Here is a 17,809-nt window from a genome sequence, read left to right on the forward strand (position 1 = left end):
CTGAAGTTTAAATTAAGTTAAATTAACTTACCCCGTTCTACAAACCTTTAGTGTTCACGTGACAGAAGCTGTCCCTGACTTTTCTGGCTGCACAACTACACCTTTAATATTACAGATTTGAAGTACAACCTCTTGCTATCACAAATAGAAGAGCATACACTGCTTCAACATTGTGTATTTCCCCTTATTCCTATCCACCTGAGTTAGAGATGATAATTAAAAGCTAAACTCAAACCCTCCAACAAACACTGCTTCTCTGGAGTTCACAAGCCTGTCCTTTTCTGCTAAGCTGCAATCCCAAAGCTGCCAGGTTTAGCTTGTCCTTCAGCCAAACCAGTCATCAGAAAACACAGCTAGGTTGGAAGGTTGGTTTTCTGTTTGTTTTTAAACGTTTATTTCGTTGAGTTGCTTGCATTGGTCAGTCAGTGCAGAGACAGCTGGCACGAAAAAAAAAACACCAAACACAACAATAATTCCCTGTCCTAGTAGGATAACGTTTTGCTCAGCTGATGCAGCCCACGGGCTGTCTGCAGTGGTGGAGACTATTTTAAAAGAAGCCATAAAGCCCCATGAAATGCACGTTGTGCCAGTAAGCCTGCTGCTTCAGCTAACGGTTCTGCCACTTCCTTTGGCAATGCAGAACATTTAATGGATGGCTCATTCCCTCACTGCTGTTCCTGCAGCACAGGGGACTATTTGTTTTGATTGCAAAATTAGAAGGTAGCGAGCTTTGTGTTATCGTGCGAGCCTGACAACTCTTTATGTCATATAATGTTTCTGCACAGTTACTTGGACACTGACCAAAACCTGGAGTGATTCCAGCCCAGCCAGAAGCAGTGACAAATCTCCCCACCAGGGAAAATTATCAAGTTGAAGAGATGTTCCTTGACCTCATCTTTATCTACACGTCACTATTTACATTTTGGTGGCACAGAGGCCGTGCAGATCAGGGCCCTCAGCACCCTGCAGACACGCAGTGAGACCCTGCTCCTACCTCGAGGAGCTGCTGCTCCCTGCACTCTGCAGCGATGAGGGCTGCAGCAGAGCCCCAAAGCACAGGTTGCAGCCGCTCAGAGAAACATCATCAGTGTGGAAGGCAGAAGTAGAGGCTTTCTGCAGGCAGGAGGGAGGCAGGATCACGATCAAGCAGCCGGCAGTGGGAGCAGGCACTGCTCTCTGCAGCTCCAAGCATCGCTCCCCACCCAGGCTCTGTGCAGCAACCAGAGCAGATGCTTGCTCCCTTTCCCCAGGCAGCAGCAATAGCTGAAAAGTTGGTCAGATTTGCTACCATATGCTATCCTCTATCTCAGAGAAGCAGCAGGCACATGCTCGTTGTTGCCCAGGCTTTCTTCCAGCCGTGGGAGAGCTTTAGCACACTCCTACTACTTCTGAGGTGCAGAAATTAGAAATTAGTGTTCTGGGAAAGATTGCCAGCAGATCAGATTCCCACAAACACAAGTTCCAAGACAGACACATACACAGGTATTTGGTAATAAAACATGTAACAGGCAGTGAGCAGAACTGCCTTTCCGGCCTTTCCTGAGTTGCCTAATTGAAAAGATTCCTTTTCTTGCTGCCACTGTGATTACATATACATTACTCAGTGCATGAGCCGCTTTAGCAGGGAGATGTTGGATGGCAGAGAACTGAAAGTACAGAGCATTAAATTTTAACAGCAGCCAGACAAAGTTTAGAAGAGGCAGCATGTGAATTTGGTTTACTTGAGAGCCCAGAAATCACACGAGGGTAAATGAAACACCATCCAAAAACTGGGAACTGGTGGCAATCATGTTCCTACCCAGAAGTCTTTTTCCTATTTAAAGGTAGTAAATTCCACTATCTTTAAAATAAATGATCTCAAGAAAGGAAATGCAGGTATAGGGGCTCACCGGGTCGACTCCAAGCCTTACTATTACTACACAGTCCAAAGAGTCCCTAGAGCAACCAAGTTTCAGATCCAGGCAGCTTTGTAGTCCCAGGACGGATTTTCATTGGTTTTGAAGACAATTATATCACCACTCATTGTAGTACATAAACTGTATGGCCCCAAAAGTCTACCTGTCAAAACAGATCAGACTGTGGAGTCATCCGCAGCCATTTCATGCCTATGGCTTTAGAAAGCAGCAATACACCACCACTCCTTCAGGCTGCCCAAAAGAAAACAGAGCTGGCGCATGCCCTCTTCTTCCTCCCACTCTGCTTTCCTTCACAGCCCCTGTCTAGGAATCGAGCTTCAGGCAGCTTTCACTGCCTACTAACTCCATGTCAGCAGGGATGTTCTCTTTGAAAGCAAAGGGAGCTGCAATCCGAGACCAAGACTTGAGGGCAGACAAGCTGCTTTATCAGCCAGCGCTTCCTTGGCAGACACATGCTTGCTGCACACAGCGTGCCACCCCCTCAGGACTGGGGATGAAGCATTTGCACCTGGCCTCAATGCAGGAAATGGGAATTTGGCTTGAGTGCTCCTATAGCATACTGCAGCTACCCAGCTGTCCCTGTTATCTCCTATATTGATAACTCCACATATCAAAGATCAGGGGGTTTTTTTTGTATACCATTTTGAGCACAGCCCCAGTAAAATCCTGAGACTGAGATGGAACTGCACGCTTAACTTACCTCTGTACGAGGGAGGGAGAAAGAGCAGCAGATTAATTCAGTTCCTTAGTTTTTGGCTTAGTTAATTAATGCTCATCAGATTATACAGACCGATTTCCCACCCTTGGTCTCTCCTTGGCTGTTATAAAAGCAGGTGCTCCCTCAGCCAGGAGCCTGTCCATTCCTAACCAGTAGATAACAGTTAGCCAGAGGTGTAACTGGCAGTTCCAAGGGCTTTCAGCTCCAATACACGCTCAGCACACCCCACAAATAAGGTTGCTTTAAGATGGCTTACATCACGCCTGAAAATCAGGGAAACCCAAGAGTTCCTTTACCCTGACTGAGAACCTACTGTGGTCTACAAGCACTTTGCTGGATACCCCAAATAAAATGATGGCCCTTCTGGTAATTACAGGCTGAAGCATTTCTCTCCACTAAGCTGCTAATGACACAGAAAGCACCTTCTAATTGAGTCTGAGGAAGAATTAGATGCATGTCACATACCTTCAACACACACCAGTAGGGCTCAGCTGCCTTCTAAAGGCTGCAGTTTCAACTGCAGAGTGGTGTTTCACAGTATAACAAGTTTCTTCTCATAGCTCTGAATTTGCTTTTGAAAAGAGCTTAAACAACCTGCTTCTGCAATGGATTAGGTGTGGTTCATCTTGCTTTGGAGCAGGTAAGGACAGCATGACCTTTGGACATTTCTTCCGCTATCTTTTGGGGTTCCCCAAAAACACGGAGACGAATTTCAATTCAGCCATAGGTCAGTTTCGCAGATGTGGAGTCATGCAGTTTTGCTAACAAGGCTACAGTGGGAGACAAAGTGTCAGACAGTTTAAAGAGTTTACTCAGTACTGGGCATCCGAGCAGGGGATTTCACCCAGTTTGAGATCTCACTCTGCAGGGAAATACCTGAAAACAAGCAAACCGCAGTTGCAAATACGTTGTAGGGGTTTGTAGGGGTTACTGCAGTCCTCCAAAAGCCTATGTGCACTACAAGTCCTGCAGCCTTGGACACCAGGCAAAAACCAAGTGCTGGCGCACAGCCACATACCATGCAAGCTCCCAGCACATTAGCAGCAGGATGGAGAGGGTCCCGGGGGAGGCTGAAAGCACACTGGAAGCATGGTATAAACAACAACACAGACAGCAAACATCTCAGCATCTCCGTGGATTCAGTAACCGCTTCAAGTCTCACCCTGCACAGCACTAAGCAAATCTCCCCCTTACTAAGCCGCATGGTTTCTGTGGTTCCACACCACCCTGCAGATGGGTTTTGCAGATTTATCACCTAGAAGAGATAACTAATTGGCCCATCAAAATAAACTGCTAAGGAAGGTTTGGGCAAAGACACAAACTCAGGCTATGCACAGTTTTGGGTCCCTCTCCCTTGAGCTGTCTGTTAGGAAGAGATGCAATGACAGAGAAGGCTAAGCACTATCTGGAGTTGGCAAGTCTGTTCAGAAGGAGATATATTGGTGGGCACTCCCACTGTCAGGGTAGACAGCTAATCTAGACAACACTGACCAGACCTGAAGATATATCTTCATTACAGGACAGCAGCAGAACAATTCCCACTGTACAAACATAAGGTGTACAATGTTTGGTGTCTCTCATCGTAATTCCTAACACACCACCCTAAGAAGCAGGATCCCAGTCAAGGGAAGGAAGGAATCTCCATGTTCACACAAATACCGAGTTCAGAAACACTGCTGATGTAGTCAGAAGACTGCAGACTTGGTCACAACTTCTAAGCACTGGACAATCCTGCAAATTCAGAACCAGCACAAAAGCTGTTTGCTGCATCCTTCTCTTGATGTTCCAGATATGTATTACCACTTTAAACTTCACAGATGGACAGAATCTACTGTTCTACCTCTATTCATGTTTGCTTTTGCATTTAATTGAATCAATCAGAACTACAAATCCACTTGCTCGCTTGGGTTTGAACTGCAGTCACCCACTACTAACAGCCCTTCACACCAGTACTCCCAACTGCCTCTCAAGTGTCACAAATTGGCAGGACACAGTGGTCAAAGGGAAAAGAATCACGGTGCAGGTCAGCATCAGCCTCCTTCCCCATCTGCACCACATCCATTCCCTTCAAAGTTCCATCTCCTAACTCCTCCTGCTCATCCATTACCCTACAGCCAAACTTCTCCAAAGAGTGATTTAGCCTATGGATGAGACTACTGCAGATTCATCCTGTGACTCCAGAAGTAAGCCGTGCCAATTTCAGGTTAGTGAACCATTTTTCCAGCCGTATTACTTAAAAAATAACAACACTCTGTCACCAATCCAAGCTTCAAATGATACAGACATAATAGAAACAGATGTACGCCCATTAAAGCTTAACATGGCAACACCCACAAAGGCTTCAGAACTCTTAACAGGATTACAGTGTGTGCACACTCACGCAGGATCCTCTTTTTCCGCTTTTTAGAGGATGAGATCTGCAGTTAAGCAGTTGTGTTCTGAGAAGGACTCTGCCCTTGCCCCCTTTTTAACCAGCACTGCGTACCTTGGGTATGAAAGCAAAAACTTATTTGTTCAGTTTGACTCAGCATACTGTGAATCGAATATACAAAACCTTTCCACAACAGGCTGTGTCACGATTGCTTTTTTCTGCTCTTTCCATTTCCAAAGACAGATTATTGGACACAAAACATCTTAAAGGGGGGAAAAAAAGCGAGAGTGAATCCTTCCCCCTCGGCAGAGCATCTCAGAGTTTCTGCCATACCTGCAAACAATTACAAAAAAGAAGCTAGAAATCAGGATGTTGATATTCATGCTCAGTCCTTGACTCCCCATTCTGTGGGTTTTTCAGTTCCCCACATGCAAAATTAGGATACAAATACTTCCCCTATCATTCACTAACAAAGCCATTAGTCTCTTTATACAGCCCATAGAACATCAGTTCCTAATGCTGCATGACAACACACCAGCATCACCAACACCACTTACAAGTGTTACAGATGTTATCCTCAGGGGTACCTCCAAGCCAACACTGTCAGAGAAGACAGACTTCAACAAACAGACACAGATTGGTACACTAACTCATTACAAGCATTTCACAGTACACAGCATAACTATCTAAGAGATTCACTAGAGAAAAATACCTTCTTTCATCAGCAGACCTCTCTGTGTACATACTATACATCATTGCAGCCTTCTATTCATTTTTTAAAACTCATTTTTATACTATATTTAGAGCAGGTTTGTTTTAGGATGTAAAACATTGAAAGTGGAGTAAGCACAGATCAGCTGCTGCTGGTTTCAAATGTGCTCTGAGTTGTGTACCACAACTTTCCCAAGCAGATGAGGTCTATCTAAAGCAGCATATGACACTCAAGTGGCTTTGAGGGAATGGACAACGAAGTGAAAGGGATGGAATTACTATGACATAAAATTACTACTTGTTAGCTGAGCCACAGTAATGTTACACTTGGTAATGGGGCAGAGCAAGTACACCCACCCACCAAGTTAATTACTGCAGGTTGACAGATGAGCAGTAATGTATCACACTGCTGCAGCCCTCCTATTTATGACCACTGTTCATCCCTACCAACGTTCCCCTAGACAGGTTGCACTGACTTAGCTTTATCTGTTTCCATACTGATTTAAGCACCTCGTCCTAACAAACACATTGTCCCAGGATAAGGCAGTATTAACTCAAAGGAAATACATGCAAACAAGTGCAAAAGAGTACAGGTGGTCTATTGCACGTGAAAGGTGCCTCACTGCTTTTGCTAAGGTTGGATAGATTGTAAATTTGCCCAACTATGCAAGGAAGCTGCAGGTCAGCTCGGGTGCGATCAACTGTGCTAGCTAAGCTGCTGTCACTCCTCAAAAGGACATAAGGCAGTTCCAACTGCCTGCATTTATGCATCTCATTTAAACTCCCAAGCAGTCAGCAAAAAAGGGGGGGAAAATGTATTCTGAATTCTATTATCCCTGCCTATGCAGGGATCTATGCAGCTAACCAGGAACAGGAAGGTGCCCCCCTGCCTGCCAGCCCCAGGCAGAAGGATGCTCCCACTCTGCTCAATGGGGAAAGGAACACAGCTCTCTCCACTGACCACTCAGGGAGCTGTGCTCTTGGCACACTTGCTCATCTCTACTACAATTCAGACAAGCACACCAGCAAAAACCTGGGGGAGCAGACCCTCTTTCACACAGCAACTTGAAGAGCTGCACTTTGCAGCCGTTTCACAGATCGGAAGCAGAACTGCAAACACCAAAAGGCAAGGCTTTCCAGTAAGAAAGAGCTTTCTCTCTTATACCCACAAACAACTCTTCTGCCTGTTGAATAAAACAAATGCATTTTCAGCAGGTCAGTTTCCATACTGCCCTCTGTACAGCAGGGCCCCCAAACCAGCCTTGGTAAGGAAGATGTCTGCATTCCAAGTCTGCTATCAGCAAACCAGCACTATACTGCAAGCTTCCCACTTGCTTATTGACATCTGTTGGCCAGTGCAGTTCTAGAAAACAGATTTTTCTCTTGGCATGGTGACATTGGAGAGTTGTGAGGAAGTGTGATTCCCTCCAGGCACCTCCCATGGTGTTATACAAGGATAGCATAAAAAGACAAAGTTACACAAGGAAAAGCGTGCCTTTGTTCCAGCACTGCTGGGGTTTGGTTACAACAGGTCGAGTCAGTCACACAGAGTGCATCCTTGCTGGTGTGATGGTGTCAGGGAGCACTCTGCAAGGCTTATCAGTGCAGCTGCATCAGTGAAGTGCTGCGAGTTTAAACTTCAAAAGCAGAACGAGCTCTCAAAGCTAGGAAGGAAAACTGCGATGTGTCTCTGCCTCTTCTTCCTTGAGATGGGGAAAAAAAACAGATTTGAAGGAAAGACGAGCAAACAAGGTTATTTCCACACCAGACCTGCATCAGCTAGGACTGAATCTAAATCTCAACGTTTGAAGATAGATAAACCCAGGAATCATTTCAGTCAGTTCATGCTGTTCCAGGTTGGTTCCCATTTCATAGAACTTTCACCTCTTTTGCTTTGTTCCACCTGTTGTAATGCTGGTGGAGGGGAAAATGCCAAGTCCTGGTCTCAGCAAAGGATTCAGGTTCACAAACCTTCCTTTCTGCCCAGGTTATCCGCGTTGCTGAAATACATCCAGCCAGGATGATGTCTTCTTATCAGACTCAGGCTAGAAAGAGAATGAGGCCCAGCAAGGTGTGAAAGGAATCCAAAAAAAGCGAGTGTTTCTTCACTTGGTGCCTTATCAGCAAGACTGGGGGAAGGAACAAGAGCTGAGAGAAAAGCAGCCTTAGCAGCACATTACAGTGAATTTCCATACTGTTCTCCAAAAGAATTTAAATCCTTTCCTTTTCGCGTTGGCTTTAGCAGCAAGCGGGTTAAAGAGTACTTCCTCCCTTTCAATGCAGTGTTAGTGTGCCCCAAAGAAAGTTGCTCATCTCTGACAAGCACTAATGACTGACAAAAACCCGGCAACATCACAGTAAGACACTGTGGAATGAAAAGCTTGAGATGCACACATCCTTCCAAAATGTCCTGACAGCTCACTGAGCAGCACAGCAAACAATGGCTCCTTCCTAATTCCCAGAACTCTATTGCTTGCAGTGGTGTTCTGGGCTATTACTGGAGAATAATGTGGTAATTTAAAAAAGAAAAGAAAAAAAAACCAACAACCAACAAAACCAACACAACAAAACATGCAGTTCATGGTAATGATTGGGAAACTCACTGCAGATTAATGAATTTTGTAAATTAGCAAGAGAAAGAGCAACTGGGATTAAAGAGAAACAAACAGCAGTGCTGAGAGCCAAAATGCTCTTTGTTTAGGTAAGTGCAGCTCTGTCTATACTGAAATCACCTGATAGCTTACCAAAGTCGACAGAGTAATATATTTTGCCAAAGTAATTAAGCCTTTGAAACATGAGCCCCCACTACATCACTCAGCTGCTGCTGGGGAGAGGGATTTGACTTGGAGTTGTTTGTGCTGTCAGTGAGCTCCCAGATTACTCCGGGGGGAAGGAGCAGGGCTCTGGGAAGCACAGCCCCGGAGCTGCAGGGCAGGCAGGCCAGGAGTGGGGCTGCAGACCCCTCAGTACTGCTCCCACTGGCATTAGGGGGCTGAGGGGTGACATCACAAGCAGATCCTAGCTCAGGAAGGCAGTATTTGGCTAGATTATTAATTGTGATTGAAGTCATTGCTCCCGATGTAATTACAGCAACCCAAGGAAAGTCCAGTTATGAAGCCCACTGAAACGCACTGCACTTGCAGACACCAACCAAACCAGCATTTGCTGAAAGTGCTAAAGTTTTTATTTATGATTAATGCAGCCGAGACACCAAAGTCAGTTTGGAGAACAAACCTCAGCTATTTCACACACATTCTATTTGTAGGTGCACTCTTAAACTCTGCAGGCATAGGTCACTGCAACAATCCTTCAGTGGGATAGCTTGAGCACCCAGTGCTGTGCAAATAGAGTTTAGAAGACAATATTGCAATCAAGCTGATGCTGAATGTTGAATAACACCATTAACCTCCATTCAACTGTTATACTAAGCATGGTCTCGAAGCACTAGTGTGTATTTTTAACCAGCAAGGAGTAAAGGGAAAGAAAATACAAACTTAGCATTTTTCCTTCAGAAAAAGGAAAGCCGGGAGGGCCAGAAGTTACACTGTTTCAGAAGAACTCCCTAAACTTCAGCTAACAAAACAGCAGCAGGCAGCACTCTGCATACAGCACTCCCGAGCTGCTGGGAGCTGCAAGCAATACAGATCGTGGGTTGGTGCTTGTAGTGCAAGCAGACTGCAGCAGGGATTTCTCGTCCACCCCACGCTTCTCACTGTGCAGCACATACAGCAGTCAGGGTCCTCTCTAACACCTCCACTTGAGCAAATGGGGGACAAGGTTTCGGTGTCAATCCCAAATCCCCGGTTTAGAGATACCCCTTAGCATACACACACACACACACTGAACACATTCAAAGCACTAACAAGCCTACAAAAACACACCTCTATTCCCAGCAAGCAACAGCAGGTGTGCTCTGCTATTGCTCTGCTATTTGCATTACCCCCCCAACCTACTGTTTACCAACGTCGAGCAACTTACACACAGCATTTATACACATCGCAAGTATCAGTGAAGCCCATCTGTTTGCTTATCCGAAAAATAAGTTTATTTCAGCAACTTCTGCTTTCTGCAGACACCCAAAGCTATCCCAGCGCACCCAGCGCCTGCTGGCACTCGGAGGGACCCTGCAGGGTTCAGCCTCACAGCTTAGAGTCGCTCGGAGATCCGCGACCTGAACACTGCAGCTTTGTCTGAAAGTGAAACCAAGCAGCCTACAAACAACGCTCTATCAGTGGCGCCCAGAGAGGTGCAAAAGCTAACGAGTAGCAAAAAAAAAAAAAAAAAAAAAAAAAAAAAAAGGAAAAAAAGCACGGCCGGTTTGAAGTTTTGCATTTTATTCCAACCCGCGAGCCACGTCGCCGCGCACACCGCGGAAACACGCGAAGTTGAAGCAACAAACCCTCGCTCCCCGCGTGCAGCCCGAGTCCCGCGGATCGCCGCCGGCCGAACCCCGCACCGAGCGGCTCCGGGGCGCCGGGAAATGGCCGGGAGCTGCGGGCTGAGCCCCAAAGCCGCTCCGCCCGGCCGCCCCGAGCCCCAGCGCCTGTTCCCCACCCGTGTTGCTTTCCCCCCCTTTCTCTCTTTTCTTCTCGTCTCTGCTTCCCCCCCCTTTTTTTTCCCCCCTTTCTTATTTTCTAAGAGCGCCTACAGTCCCTTATTTTCCCCCGCTCCTAATTTTTTTTTTTTCCTCTTTCAAAAGATGGCGGGCAGAGAGAGCGAGAGAGAGGGAAAGCGAGCGAGAGAGGGGGAAGAAGGAGGGAAAAAAAAAAAAAAAAAAGGAGGGGAAAGAAAGAAAGAAAGAAATTTCCTCTGCGCGGGGCTCGGTGGGGCCGGGAACGGGTGCGCACCCGGCCGGGCGGCTTCGGGCTGGGCGAGGCGACAGGGGGAGCAGAAGGAGAAGAAGCGGCAGAAGAAGAAGAAAAGGGTGGGCAGGAGCGGCGGGGCCGGGAGGAAATCAATGGGCAGGCTGTGCCCGGCCGCGCTTTGTTGCTTTGTCGCGGCGCACAAAGGCTGCGGGGAGCGGCGCGGGGCTCCGCACCGTGGAGGAGCGGAAGAAGAGGGAAGGGGAGGAAAAAGAAGAAGAAAATCAGCGTCGGCCTTTCCCAAGTGGGTTTTGCCTCCCCTCCCTTCTTTCCCGGCCCCCCTCCCTCCCGAAGCCGTGGCCCAATGCTAGCGACGCACCCCCGAGCATCTAACAAATAAAGGGAAAGATTAAATAGATTACTTTGCCCCGGCAGCTCCAGCAACGTTTGCCTTACAGTCCCTCCAGTTGCTCTTCTTTTTATCCTCGGCAAGGCAGCAGAATAGATGCGCTAAGGCGGCCGACGGCTCATGCGCCGGCCGCGGGGCCGTGTGGGGCCCGTAGTGCCGGGCCGGGCCGGGCGGGAGGCGGCGGCGGGGCCCGGACTACAGCTCCCAGGAGCCGCCGCGTCCCACCGAGCTCCGGCCCCGCTCCGCTCCCCGGCTGCTGTTCTGCTGCGGGCACGGCCGGGCTGCGCGCCGCGGAGCGCCCCGGGGAGCCGGAGGGCGACGGCAGGCGGCACCGCGTCCCTCCGCCCGCCTCGCGGTCCCCGCACGGTCGGTGGGAACTCCAGCCCTGCCCGCCGGCGGGAGCCGAGAGCTCGGAGGGAAGCGCTGCGCTTTGCTCGTGGGTTTTTTGTTGCTTTTTTTTTTTTTCTTTTAAGCGTGGTTTGCATTGGGTAACGCGCGCTCGCTTTTATTACGCAACAACAAATACGAGCTGCGGTAAAAATAGAACGCGGGCAGAGCGAGCTGGAGTAGTAAGTCACCCAAACAAATGAGAAGCGAGGCTGGGGAAGACCTCCAACATCACCGCCCACCACCAGCGTTTCCCCGCTAAACCTTCCTACAACGTCCAAACGTTGCTTGAACACAAAGAAACACAAGAAAACCCCAAACCTGACGCAGCACGCGCTGCTGAGTGCATCCCACCGCGCTGTTTTGGTGATCGTAATCTAACACACGCAATAAGAATAACACTAATTTCACAAACACGCTCCATAAAGAGCATCAAACATAAAAACAAACACTTCAAAATCAAAGACCAGCAGCCTATATCGCAAAGCAAACAATGCAATGAGGAGAGAAAAAGAGTTTGAAGAAGAGACCACTGCAACCCAAAATATGATTCAATTGCTGCAGCACAGAAAGAAAAAGTGTTGGAAAGTAACTGAATCCAGGGGAAACACTGGAGTGCCAACATAAAATACGAAGTAGTGATGGGATTTCTCTGTGGACACATAATCCAGCAGGCTGCCACACAGCCAGCCATGAGGTGACGCCAATTAATAAAGCAGTTTATTGTAACCATCCGGTGGAGGCCCTTTCACTGGAAGGCTTCATTTCCAGAAGATCAGCTTTCAAAAGAATGAGACCAACAGAGCTGGGACTTCTCACACTGCCTGATAGCATCTGAAGATTGATTTTTGCACAGACAAGAGGACAGATGCGTTAGAAAATTCTGCTTAGCCAGATGCGTGGTTGCCTCAGGATGAAACCAAAGCTGTGCAGACGCTTTAACCAAACCCCAAAAGTTTGTGGGTTTTTTTGCACTTAACTGTAAAGCTGGTGCAAATTCAGTAGGGATCGATGTGTCACAACCTCACCTCTCCCAGACATAACTACTCTTTAAGATAGGACTGGAAGCTGCATCTTCACAAACAGCCAAACTGCGCATCAGGGCCGCTTCCAAGCTGGCCTTTCTGACCTGCTCATCAGGTACCCAAAAGCTACTCGAGTGCCCTCCGCACCCAGAGCACACAGCCTCTGTGGGAGCACAGACATGCAAACAGTAAGAAAGAGGTGCTTCCTGCAACTTCTTTAGGCAAACCTCCACATGCTGCAAGCTGGTTTTCACTAAAGCTGCCCTGCGTGCGGTTGCCATATGTTCCATGCTGTCAGACTGAGTGAAAGAACCCACCTGAAATCACTTGAATTCCCCCCTGCCTGAGAGCACCTCAGGCACCTTGCATCAGGGATGTAAGGAAGAATCAGACTTTGAACACTTAGTTTTTCTCGTTATCCTCCTATATTACTATTTCCCAAGCAAACCTAAAAGAATAAACATACATCAAAGCATTTGAGTTCTGAAAAACATCAGGTCAGTTCTTCTGAATAAGATGCTCTGCTCCAACACATGCCTGTATGCATTTGTGACTGCCATAACTTGCAGAGGTACCATATCATGAACAACACCAAAAACACCTAAAAGAAAATTGCTGCTGCTTGAAGATTAGGGGCCCAACAGGAGGGCTGTCCTGCTGATAAGAAGCAAAATTGCTTCTGGCAGATTGTGGCAAAAGCAGGCAAAGTATCTGCAGGTGGGCCAATATCCACACACAGAAAGAACTGAACTCACCCAGGTGGTGAATGAGCTCTCTGGCTGCGCAGCACTCCTCAGGAAGCAGCCCAGCTCCAAGAGATGCTCTCCCTTCAGTGCCTGGCCTTTATATGAGCTCTTTCTAGAGCTGGGTCCACCCCTTCTGGTCATGAGGGGAACACAGGTGCAAACAATTTGCCTGTGCTCCATGGGCAGCCACAGCCCTTCAGCAGGTGCTCAATCACCAGTTCAAGCCCTGACCTAATGGTTCATTCCCCTATAAGGGCCAAGGAAAAAAGCACAAGTAGCAGGAACAACTGGGGAGGGTGGTCCTCTGCACAAGCAAGAGCCATTGATGAAACGTTTGTTTTCCTCAGAACATAGAGAAATTCATGTTTGGCAATGCAGAACATAATAAAACAGCAAGCCAAGAACAGTTGTTAAGTACATCTTATACTCCTTTAATTCACATGGGGGGGTTATAAGATAATTTCATCCCAAATCATGTTCCCTATGTATAAAACTGAGCTGGAAGACCAATTCGTGTCCCTGAGATTTCAGTTATCAGCTTTCAAACTGGAACATGCACATTGCTCACACACCTACCTGTAGGTCTGCAAACTGAAGCCCCAGTATAGTGACATTAGAATAACAAAGCACAGGTAAAAGCCAAAAGTAAGAGCATGCAGGCTGAGGAAGAGATAGCTGCAATCATTAAATTAGCTTCTGATCAGACTTGCTATCTATCATACTCAGGATCTAACACCCTGCCTATTCATTAATATCTTTCAGCTTTTACTATAAAATGTAAGACTACAACAAGAGCTTTTCACCACAGCTGCCTCCTCCCTAAGCTCAAAGGAGCATCCTAAATGCACCCAAGGCCTTTTGATTAACCTCTGTGGTCTTTTAAGATGCACCTCCAGTCAACCAATTAGTACCTTGTTAACCAACACCTGCAGTGTATTTACTCCTTGATATTACACTGCTTTTAACCCCTTAATGTGAAGGTGTAAGTACATCCTTCTAGGCAGCTTTCTGTGAAGGGTTGGGTGAGAAAAACTTATTTATGCAAGAATAGAGCAATTTTCAGGGCTTATCAACACTGAGGCTATTTGCTTCTCTGCTCCCTCCACCACAGGTAGGTCTTGAGTGAATTGAAAATGAGGGTAGAGAGAACAGAGAGCCACTTATCTCTGTGGGACTGTTAAGTTTTATGAGAACTGACCAAGCTCAGTACCTCATTGATTGCACTTACCAGTATTTAATAGTCAAGGACTGCTGAGAGCACTAATTTTCCTGACAGCTGCTATAGGCACCAATCGTAAGCTGCTGATTCTTTAGCTCACCATTCAGTGCTTGTTGCAGCACCAAAACTGCAGTTTCCTCTAGCATGGGAGCTCTTTGTTAGTATTTGTACCTGGAAACCACGCAAGGGTTACAGGTGGAGAAAGCTGCTGAAGTGGTTTGAATACCTTATCAGCAATATATTCTCTCCTCCATTTTTGGACTCATCCTTCAGCACTTTGTATACCCACATACATGTGAAAGGCTGATGTGAGCTCCATGTGCTTCAAGGCTGGAAAATTGGCCTTACTGACCATTTTGTCGCCACGGGCTCCAAGAGACTTCATTTATCAGCAGACTTGGGGTAAATCCTATTTCCAGGAGCTGCTATTGTCAGAGTGGATGTCATTATACAAAAAGTGAGTTTATTCTATTACAGTCATGTTTGAAACAATAGTTTTCAAACGGATATTGCATAAGAGTGTACATTAAGTGGCTGCAATTAAGTGAAACTCCAGTTGTCCCAGTGGAAGACAGAAGGGTGTTGAACATAAGGGAATAAATGCTCTTATTGCAAAAGAGAGTCATCTTCACTCGTGATTTTCTTTACCATAGTGGCAGAATTTCCTTGTTTGAGTAAGCATTATTCAGTAAGGTAAGGATGACAGGTCTAGGGTAGAGGTTTGAAATCATAATTACAGTTTGTTCTTCTTAGTACCTTTCATCTGTGGAATTCACAACAATGCAGTAATCCTCCTAACAGCTTTTGTAGGTAAGGAAATATTATGAGCCCTGTTTTTCAGCTGATGAAGCTGAGAGAGAATATGATGATGCAGAAAATAATGGGCAGAACTACAACTTGGACTGACTGCACTCTTCTGACTCATTTTATGTAGTTCTGAGAACTTGGTCACAGAGAGAATGGCCATGAAAAGCCCATCAAATATTCTGCCTGAGTTCAGGTTCTTTTATCAGGACGTAGCAGGAGGCATTACCTGGAGGAGCCATCGTATTTTTATATGTGTGGAAAGAAGCAGAGCAACTGTGGGAGAAGAGAAAGGGACACGACCAAAGGAATTTGGGAAGTGATGAGAAACTGCCAGGACAACATGGCTAAGTAGCTTTGGCCACAGTAAATAAATTTATTTGGACATCAGCTGCATTTAAATGGTTTTATCACATGGTCAGTGTGATGTAGAAACCTAGACCTGCTGTTAACACAGTGGTTTGCACAGGTAAGCAAGCTTGTGAATAGTGTGTGCTACTGAGTAGGCAGTTTAAACTGATAGATACCAGAACACACTAGATTTCAGCTGGCTAAAGCCTTCATGTATTTCTGTGTATTTTCTTACTTTTTATTCTTCCTTCTAAAGGCTGGAAAAATGATAAAGAGAAGCTCTACCTCAACAAGGTCATTTCTAAATGACAACAAATTAAATAAAGACACATTTTACTAAAACTGGAGATATACTAAAATAGGGACATGAGCTAATTGTATCAAAACATCCAGTATTGTAGTTGCACCAGCCAAGAACAAAGTCCCTGATTCACAGAAATGCTGAGAACCTGCTGCTCCAGTTGAAGAGGCTGGGAGAGGCAGGCTGTCATCACGTCTGGCAGTCAGACCATGTGTGATTCAGTTTGAGGCCCTCAAATCTGCAGCCTTCACGTATTACCTTGGCTGTAACTTGGTTAAATCTGCATTGGATGTTATGCTATAGCACACTGCTGGACTCTAATCTTGCACAAAGTCCCAGCTTCTTCCACAAAAACACAGACTGCTTCTCCACAGGTCATTCCTAACATGGAGCACTATGAATTGCAGTGTTCAATGATCTTACTTTAAAATAAGTTCTTCAACATTCATTGGGCCTTTGTGCTAAGTGTTGGTGCACATCCTGCCCAAGGCAGAATGAATTGAATCCTAGCTGCCTTCTGCTGGGGTGAGTATCCCTAGTTTTAAATGAACAAACGTTGGCAGTGATGCAAGTAAGGTTCATATTGTAGTGGGGGAGCTAGAAATATCAGCTTGGAAAAGGTTCAGTGTTTGGGTTTAAATCCCAGAAGAAACATATGAATGTGATGTATTTTTTGATTTCAGCATATTAGCAACAGCACAGGAACAGCTATATGTCAGGGATCAGCTGCTCTTTTAAAAGTCTAAGAGAAGCAGCAGATCTCTCACAAGTTCTTGCTCCCTCTGTTTCTTGAACAGTGTGTAACACGCAGTATGCCTCTTCTGTGCTCCATTTGCTGAGTGGCTCAAGTAAATAAAAAGTCCTAACAGAAGTTGCTAATTGTGCCAAAACATAAACATGGGCTTATATAGCTTGTAAGCTTACTGTCTTATTACTCACCATTGCAAAAGTAAGCATGTGCTTGTTTGCAGTAATCTAAAGATCCAACATGTGAAGTTAGTAGGAGCTTTTCTGCAAACATTAATTCCCTTGGATCAAATTTGCAGGATTGGATCGGTTCTTGTCTCAGTGGAACCTGTGACAGAATTGTATACATTAGTCATAGCAACATCCACGGCCTTGGATCTGTTCCTGACATTCTTTAAGACATCCAGAGGGCTCACATCAGCACTGAAAGCAGTCACTTCCCTATCATCCGAGACACTCATGGACTTTCCTTTCCTTTTCAACGTTATGGGAAGCTTTTCTCCCCCCCCAGAAGCCTCACAGACAGGTGTCCTTTCCAGTATACTTGGCAGATCACCAAGTTCAGGCTATTTGGAACCAAACGGAATGAAAGACTTTGTGAAAGAGAGGCCTGCCAAGGCCCAGTCTTTCACAGAGAGGGAATTTGGACGGAGATCACATCCTGCTGATCCCAGCTGTGGCATCATGGCCTGCAGAGCAAGAAGGACCCTCACAGATGACTCATAACCCACAAGTTAAATTTCATCCCAAGGCGACGGGCTGTCCGTGCAGATTCCCTGGTGCTCACATTATGTAGTCCCAATGAAATGTCTTTGCATGCTGAGCTGCCTTTTTTTTTTTGGTCACAAAACCCAGTTTAGCACATGATTAAATACTTTGCCAAATGGGACTTCGAAAACGTCACGTTTGTTAAAGATAAATCCAGGACACTCAGAGGCAAAGGGGTTGTTTAGGATTACAATTACCGTTTGTATTTGAAACTATAACTTCCAGTTCCAGAAAGGTATTATTCAGTATAGATGTGGATTAATATTTATACAAAATATCAGGCAAAAAAGCTTCCACAGCGAGAGGAGGCACAACAGAGAAATACAGGCTCGTCTCCTACGTGAAAGCAACAAAACCACACTACCTCTATCACAAGAAAGCTGCATAAATACATAGCATTACTCTGCTGATTTGTGCTATTTATTCTTTAAGAACAAAGACTATACACCAAGTCCACCAAGTAAACTGGATTTATTCCCTAACAGCGTGGTGTGCATGGAGCATCTCTTACAGTTCCATGCCTGCGTTTTCCCT

The 17,809-nt window shown here is 46.1% G+C and overlaps 1 protein-coding gene across 6 annotated transcripts in view; it reads right to left on the bottom strand.

Moving 5' to 3' along the window:
• The window catches only part of BRD3 (bromodomain containing 3), a 35,331-nt gene extending 21,419 nt beyond the window's left edge, over nt 1-13,912 (bottom strand). For 2 of the 6 annotated variants that reach the window (XM_052668053.1, XM_052668056.1), the window contains exon 1: nt 13,095-13,279. The gene's annotated coding sequence lies outside the window, so the exon portion shown is untranslated. Of the gene's footprint in view, nt 1-3,099; nt 3,405-10,940; nt 11,105-13,094; nt 13,280-13,661 lie in introns of those variants that run through there. The other 4 variants (XM_052668057.1, XM_052668052.1, XM_052668054.1 and 1 more) reach the window with 3 other exon arrangements.
• Between the last annotated feature and the right edge of the window lie 3,897 nt (nt 13,913-17,809).

The sequence above is a fragment of the Tympanuchus pallidicinctus genome, unplaced genomic scaffold (genome assembly GCF_026119805.1).
Source record: "Tympanuchus pallidicinctus isolate F22 unplaced genomic scaffold, pur_lepc_1.0 scaffold8, whole genome shotgun sequence".
Lineage (NCBI taxonomy): Eukaryota > Metazoa > Chordata > Aves > Galliformes > Phasianidae > Tympanuchus > Tympanuchus pallidicinctus.